An 8193-nucleotide genomic window follows, 5' to 3' on the forward strand; every position below is an offset into this window, starting at 1 on the left:
TTAAACAGCTGCTCTGTCTCTGTTGATACACTTATCAGTGAAAGCGGGATCCTGTTGTCATTCTGCATCTTGGAGTTGCTATCTATGTTCCTTGAAGAATTCGAAGTTTGTTCCGTCCATTTTTATTAGCCTTTACACAGCGCCAAATCCTTATGTTCCTGTACCAAACTACTTATTTACCTCTAAAACCAAAGAAAATAACCAGTATCCATTTCTTTTTTGTATTTTAATGTGTATATTTCACAGTGCTTCTCAAACTGTCTGTTCTGAAACTGCAGAACTTTTTTGTCTATCACAGATACTTTGTAAAACAAAATTTTTAAGTGACTAGAAAAAAGAATAACTACAAAATAGAAGCCTCAAATGTTATTATTAGCTTCAACTGACATCATACTACTCTATGAGATTGCTGTGAAAGTATTCAAATGCCTGCTCTAATGAGCTGAGTGGTCTGTCTCATCATGAACCACTACAAAGCACTGGATCACATTTGTGGAGCCCTGGTGTAGTGGCTGATTTTCCTCATCATGACAGCGTTGGTTTTCCTTCAGGAAGCACGTGCTCAATCTCTCTCTCTCTTTCTCATCTCTTTCACTAAGGTACGTGGGCACATAGCCCAGATCCATTGACGTTCCAAAACTTTTGCTAAAACTTTTGGAGGAAAAAAGTAATTATTTCTATTGAGATTGCTAGAATGTAGATAGTGTCCTTCCTTATCAGTATTTATTATTATTGGAAAGATTCTCAGGGTTGGGCCAGTTAGTATTTGTATTTTACATTTTAAAGGTATTGCCAAAAAAGAATCCAACATTTCACATTTACACCAGCAACACTTGAAGGTATCTTTATAAGAACTGGCTGTCAAAGTGCTTTCACATCTTAGTCGGTCTATGGAGTGTTAAAGGAACATCTCATTGTTTTCTAATTTCCTTTCATCTAACTACTCATTAATTTAAACATTTTTTCACTTGTTTGCTGACAATTTGGATTTATGCTTCTGTGAATTGTCTATTTATATCTTTTACCCATTTCTCCCTTGGTCTGTCCTTTTCCTGTAAGGTTTTTTTTTTTTTTTTTTTTTTTTTTTTTTTTTTTTTGAGACTGAGTCTTGCTCTATCACCCAGGCTGGAGTGCAGTGGCGCAATCTTGGCTCACTACAACCTCCGCCTCCTGGATTCAAGCAATCCTCCCACCTCAGCCTCCTGAGTAGCTGGGATTACAGGCGCCTGCCACCATGCCCGACTAATTTTCGTATTTTTTCTTCTTTTAGTAAAGATGGGGTTTCGCCATGTTGGCCAGGCTGGTCTCGAACTCCTGACCTCAAGTGATCCACCTGCCTCAGCCTCCCACAGTAGTCGGATTATAGGCGTGAGTCACTGTGCCTGGCCCTTTTCCTGTAAATTTCTAAGAGCTCTTTGTTTACTAGAAAAATGTGTCTTTTTCATCCACTCTCTTAGTTTGGGCTGCTATAACAGAATATCATAGACTGGGTGGGTTAAGCAACAAACATTGATTTCTCAGCTGTTGACTACAGTTACAAAGAGTATGTGCACATAGAAAGGGGGCGGTGAGACTTTACATGTATTATCTAGGAGGAGAGCGTCAAAAGGGAGACTTTCTCTCGTAATCCCTTAAAGCTGGGGGACAGAAGCGTTTCTCTGCTAAAGAGGCCAACATACCAAAGTCCATGGAGAGACAGATAAAGGGCAGGATGGAGATGCCATGGTGGATACTCAGAAGAGAAATTCCAGTTTATGTGTATGTGTGTGCATGAGTATGTGTGAGTGCATGCATGTGTATATGTTAGTGCCCATGCATGTGTGCCTGCATGAGTGTGCAGATGCATACATCCATATATGTATGTGAGTACATGCATCATATGTGAGTGCATGTGTGTGTGTGCATGTATGCTTGCGTTTGGGGGCACAGGCAAAAATAGATGGGGTTAAATATTTGGAACGGGTCTTTCAAACTGCTTTTTTTTTTTTTTTTTTTTTTTTGAGACAGGGTCTTGCTCTGTCATCCAGGCTGGAGTGCAGTGGCGATCATAGCTCACTGTAGCCTTAACCTCCTGGGCTCAAGTGATCCTCCCTTCCCAGCCTCCTGAGTAGCTAGAATTATAGGCACGCATCACCATGTCTGGCTAATTTTTGTGGGTGTTTTTTGGTAGAGATGGGGTCACACAATGTTGCCTAGGCTGGTCTCAAACTCCTGGCTCTAGTGATCTTCTTGCCTAGGTGTCTCAAAGTTCTGGGATTATAGGAATGAGCCACTGACTAGGCCTCAAACTGTTATAATAATGGTAGTGACCTTGGACATTTTCCTGAGGAGTCACTGTAAATTTTTAAGTGGAGTAGTGATTTCATCTGACTCATTTAACATCAGCATGGAGGATTGCATTAGAGTAGTATTTCCAAAACGCTGTCTGAAGATGCAAAAGTTTCTGAAGAAGTTTCCCGTGTGTAGTAAATTTAGTTAAAATAACATAGTAAAATTTAGTAAACAAAAAATAGGACAATATAGTAAATCCTTTAAATATCTAAATTTATTCAACTTGCCTGAATTCTCTGGTTATTCCTTCTCTGCCTTCGGGGTTTCAAATCCTTTTTATTTAATAAGACACTGGTGTTAATAGATGGTAGTAATAGGTTTGTTTGTTTGTTAATGCTTGATAAAATAAAAAGTTGGCATCTTTTTTTTTAAGATATTCCAGATTTTTTTGAAAATAAACGGATCTTTGAAATCTCAAAGTCTGGGAGCCACTGGCAAGGTGATATAAGCAGAAATATGCCTTTGTCTGTGTGTGTGTTTTTTCCATAGTACACATTCCTCAGCCCCTGGGGAAGAATTCAAGTGTAATGAAGTCGGTACAGGCATATGTATTTGGAAAAAGCTCCTAAATCCTTTAGAGATGCTTCTCTGGTTTACAATCCCTGGTTTGGAGAAGAGCTGGGAAAGGCCTGGTGTTCATCAATGAAGAAAGCCTTAAAGAAACCAGGACATGAGAAGACAGGAAGGGTGAATGTGAACAACATTTTTCTTAGATGGAATGAATAGGACTCAAGGATGCGAAGATGGTCCTTGTGGATGATATAAGCAAAGCTGGGGTTCAGGAGGAGGCTCCAGATCGTCAGCTGGGAGAATGAGCCTGCTTTACTGTGCATGAAAGGGATTTCCTTCAACATGAGGTTCCCATCCTTCTATCTTGTTCCTAAGAATTAATTCTTCTTAAGAAGGCAACAGACAAAGAGAAGGCTTTTGTGAAGAATGAGGTAAACATTCAGGATACAAAGTCTAATGTAGAATTCTAGAGTAGATGGTGCTTGATTTCCATGGAGTATCTGCCACAAACTGAAGTATTAATATTTTCTGGTTTTAAGAATGCAAGTAAATAAAGAAAACAAGAGAATGGGTGTGATACGGTTTGGCTCTGTGTCCCCACCTAAATCTCATGTTGAATTGTAATCTTCAGTGTTGGGGGAGGGACCTGGTGGGAGGTGATTGGATCATGGGGGAGGGATGTAGGGATTTCCCCTGTACTGTTCTTGTGAGAGTGAGTTCTCAAAAGATCTGGCTGTTTGAAAGTGCCCAGCACCCCTCTCCTTTGCTCTCTCTGTCCTGCCAGCCATGTGAAGAAGTGCTTGCTTCTCTTTGCCTTCAGCCATGATTGTAAGCTTCCTGAGGCCCTCCCAGAGGCAGAAGCCTATAAAGCCTTCTGAACCATGAGCTGATTAAACCACTTTTTAAAATACATTACCCAGGCTTTATAGTAGTGTGAGAACACACTAATACAGGATGTCTGTGACTTAAGACTTCCGCTAAGTGGTTAGAGACTTTGACAACTCCAAATGGTCAAGTGACATATTGTTGAGTCCTCTGAGGGCAAGAGTCTATCTCCTCCTACTTTATCCTGGCTATATTGCTAAAGCACCAAAAGGTAATTGGTACTTGTTGATTGAGGTTTTTGTTCTTTTACCGAACCAGTGAACCCTTTTGGAAATATAATTTTATATTTTAAAACTTCAGAACTATTCTGTATTCTTTAATCTCTCACGGTCTCTATTACTGTTCTCTGTAATAGAAATGATTTGGACTAGTTCTGAGTTGGCTGATTTAGAAGACAAGAAATAGGTGCTGATTCTTCATTCATTCAACTTATTAAATATTTTATTGACACCTATGATGAACCACTAATTGAATGTGGAATGTGAAGAAAAGGGAAGAATTCAGGCAGATACTAGCATCTTTCAGCTAAGCAATTGGACAGGATGAAAAGTTCTAATGATCTATTGTTGCCTAACAAACCATCTCAAAACTGAGTGGCTTAAAAGAACATTTTTTTTTGTTGTTATTTCTCAGGATTATTTGGGTTGACTGAGCTAAGCTCTGCTGTTCTTGCTTGAGGCAAGACCAGAACTACAGAAAGGTGAGTGTAGTGTCTCAAGTACAAAATTTAAGGAGACACTCACTCTTGGAGTCTTTGGAGCCCAATTATGAAGGTCAATGCCTCCTTAAATTTTGCACCAAAATGCCTCACTTGCTTCACCCTGATCTTGATCCTGGCTTGGGGTCTCTCTCATGTGCCTTAAGTAGGATGGCAGCTAGAGCTGGAGCCACTTGAAGGTTCAATTGGGCTGGACATCCAAGATAGTGTCTCCACTCACAAGTCTGGTGCCTGCTTCACTCACATGGCTGAAATAGCAGGGAGCTGGTCAGGAATCTCCTTCCCTCTCCATGTATCCTCTACACATAGTAAGCATGGGCTTCCTCATAGCATGCCAGTCTGAAGGTGGTCCAGATGTCTTACATGGTGACTGGCTTCTCCAGAGCAAGCATTCCAAGAGGCCTGATAAGGTTTGGCTCTGTGTTCCCAGCCAAATCTCATCTTGTAGCTCCCATAATTCCCACATATTTGGGAGGGACCCTGTGGGAGATGGTTGAATCATGGGGGTGGGTCTTTTCCATGCTGTTTTCATGATAGTGAATGGGTCTCATGAGGTCTGATGGTTTTAAAAACAGGAGTTTCTCTGCTCAAGCCCTCTCATTCCCTGCTGCCATTCATGTAAGACGTGATTTGCTCCTCCTTGCCTTCCGCCATAATTGTGAGGCCTCCCCAGCCATGTGGAACTGTAAGTCCAGTAAACCTGTTTCTTTTGTAAATTGCTCAGTTTGGGGTATGGTCTTTATCAGCAGTGTGAAAATGGACTAATAGAAGGCCTGAGTAGAAGCTGCAAGGCTTCTTGTGATCCAGCCTTGGAGGCCCCAGAATGTCAGTCACTTTCACTATGTCCCATTGGTCAAAGTCAGTAAGGCCTACCCAAGACTCAAGGGGAAGGGGATTGAACTCTACATTTTGGTCTGAGCAGTAAGGATTTAAAGGCAGGGGGAAAACTGATGGAGAACAATTTTGGAGGGTATCCACCACAGAAAGCCCATTAAACAAAGAGGTTTTGGGGATGGAAAATTAGAAGTGCTCTTGGGGAAGCTTAAGTTTGAGATGTTCTTGGAACCAAGTGAATATATACATATGGAGATCAGAGAAAGACTGAAATTGAAAACATCAAATTAGGAGATGCAATTTAAAATCAAGGCAATAGATGTGGTTACCTAAGGAGTCAAGAGAGAGAAGGAGCCACCAGGCAGTAAAATGAGAGAACAGGGGAGTGTGGAGTTTCAGAAGCCAAAATTTTAAAAAGCGTTTTGAAAAGAAGGAAGTGATCAGTCATGGCCAATGCTGCTGAAACGTCAAATAAGCTGAGGACTGAGAAGTGACCATCGGGTAGAGCAAGGTTTTGGTCACTAGTGACTCTACATAATCGAATGTAACTCAATTATGTAGCGTGAATCGAGGGGAGAACAGGAGAGTGGGAAAAATGAGTAAAAGCAAGGTTTTCAAGTTTTCATGAAAATGGGATAGCTACTGAGTAGGGACGTGGAGTCTAGAAGATTTTAATTTTTTTTTTTTTTTTTTAAGATAGGAGACAGTACAGCCTATTGTGGTGAATGGAAATGACACAACAAAAAAGTGGGCTGAGAACCCCTCAGGATTGCAATGCTAATGCTGTGTGACTGGGATGCAGAGGTCCCCAAAGCATGCAGAGGTCTTGGGTCTCCCTTAAACCCCACTGAGAGCTGTATCAAGGCCAAGGTGGGGCAAGTTTTACCAAAAACACAACAACACAGAAAAAACAAACCATGTTAACTTCGAGAGCAGTGGTTCTCAAAGTTTGAGCAGCATTCCCTGAGAACGTGTTAGAAATGCATATTCTTGGGACCCACCAGTCCAACTGAATCAGAAACTCCAAAAACTAGGGATCTGAGTTTTCTGATATGTGCTAAGGTTTGGGTCCCACTATTCTAAAGGAACTCAACAACCATTCAAGCAAAGATGAAACCGAGTGCTGACTTTGTTCCTTATGGGCCTAAAATAACAAAGCTTTAAAGACAAGAGGGGCTTGTTCAATTGTCTAATTGGCTTCGAACCTTATCTATGAGGGATCCCAGACACAGAGAAGGTGTCTGAGTTGTCCAAGTCCTTTCAGTCCTGCCTGGAGGACTTGGACAACTCCAAATAACAGAAAGAAAAAAAAAGAGAGAGATTGAGAATCAGGGATATGGTTGTTTTGATGTGCTATGAAGTTGCAGGCTTTCTGTATTTTTTTAGTATCGATGTATATTATTTGTCTACTACGACTCAAGTGAGAGCAAGCCGGTCCGCCTTACCTCAGTCCGGCTCTTTTAAGGTTTGATTTTGGTACTGCAGAGGTGCAGCTTCCCACGGCCGACCCAGCGCCTCTAAGGACCGCAGCAGCCTCAGCAGGCTCAGGAGGATTTCCCACAGCCGGAGGAATCTCCTAGTGCTGGGCCTGCGGCTGTGACTTTTGCCGTTTCAAATTCACTTGGCCTCTAGGGAGAGGCGGACAGCCCGACGCTGAGCGCGTCGGAGCACCGGCTCCCTCTGTTTCTGGAGAGGAGATTTAGCCTTAATTTTTGTGACAGATGGAGTTGATAGTCTCTCCACGGAAAGGGGAGGAAAAAAGCGCCAGTTTTTGACAGGCCGCAGACGCCCGCTGCCTCTGGTGGCCAAAGGCTGCGTTGCGCCCCAGTTAAGGTAGCTCGGTAACTCCCGCGCCGAGACAGAAGTTTCCTCTGCGGGGCAGCCTCCCTTAAATGTAGGGAGGGGCTGAAACTTACACTTTAATACAAACCTTTGGTGCGTGCCCATTTATCTCCTTCTTCTGTCTTGTGACTGCGGCTAGGTGGTACTTGCTCAACATTCCTGAATATTTTTAATGCTATTTAAATTCTTTCATTACTGCACGTGTTGCAAGCTTATCTTCCTAAGAAATTATTTCGGTTGATTGGATTTCGGTCTTGCAATTTGAAAACGATGCCTGGCGCACGGGCGGTACCTGCCAGATGGCCTAACTGGGACTCGGGGGCGGGAGGAGGGTTGTAAGCATCTCATCAACATCTCCCTAATAAAGTGTGTGCTTCTTTCTCGTATGCTTTTTAAAAAAAGTTTCAGTCTCACATTTTCTCTCTGCATTCTCCCCCTCCCCTCTGCAGTGATCGAGACCCAAAGACAGGGAGCCTGGAAGATAAACTGAGTTCTGAATCCAGTCGAAAGCACAGATGGGGGCCAGCGAGAATTAATAAAACTATTAAAAAAAAAAAAAGCAAGAAAAAGAAAAAGAAAAAAGAACCAAACAAAAAAGGCCCGTGCCTGAGCCGGATGCAAACAGCTGCCCTTAAGCCCTGCCCGCTGGTTCAGTGCGCGAGCTAGGGCTGCATATCCGAGCCTCCTTAAGAGTAGGAGGAGCTCCCGGCCTCCGTCAAGCTCCCTAAGCCTTTCCTTTCAAGCCCTGAATGCCTGAATGTGAGCTGCCCACCACCCTCCCGCCCTCCCCCACTCCGCAACCCCACTCCAGCGGCTCGTAAAAAAAAAAAAAAAAAAAAAAAAAAAAAAAAAAAAAAACTTTCAACAACAACAGGCAGGACCAATAGCATCTCGAAAAGCCGGGAAAGGGGGCCGAGCAAAGGGCGAAAGAGAGTGGAGAAAGGAGAAAGCGGGCAGGCTCGGAGCGCGCGGGGCCGGGGCTCGGCGAGCCGGAGGAGCGTTGCTAATGTTTTTGTTTGTTTGCTTTTCCATGCATGCATAATGAGGGGGCACCGCGGCACCACGCGGGGGCT

At 43.0% G+C, this 8193-nt stretch overlaps 1 long non-coding RNA gene across 2 annotated transcripts in view; it reads right to left on the reverse strand.

Annotated features, from left to right (window-relative positions):
* LOC139358091 (uncharacterized) overlaps positions 1-7883 on the reverse strand; it is a 60513-nt gene extending 52630 nt beyond the window's left edge. For both annotated transcript variants that reach the window (XR_011612366.1, XR_011612367.1), the window contains exon 1: positions 6724-7883. This is a non-coding gene — a long non-coding RNA (uncharacterized lncRNA). The remainder of the gene's footprint in view (positions 1-6723) is intronic.
* Positions 7884-8193: the final 310 nt, after the last annotated feature.

The sequence above is a fragment of the Macaca nemestrina genome, chromosome 14 (genome assembly GCF_043159975.1).
Source record: "Macaca nemestrina isolate mMacNem1 chromosome 14, mMacNem.hap1, whole genome shotgun sequence".
Taxonomy (NCBI): domain Eukaryota; kingdom Metazoa; phylum Chordata; class Mammalia; order Primates; family Cercopithecidae; genus Macaca; species Macaca nemestrina.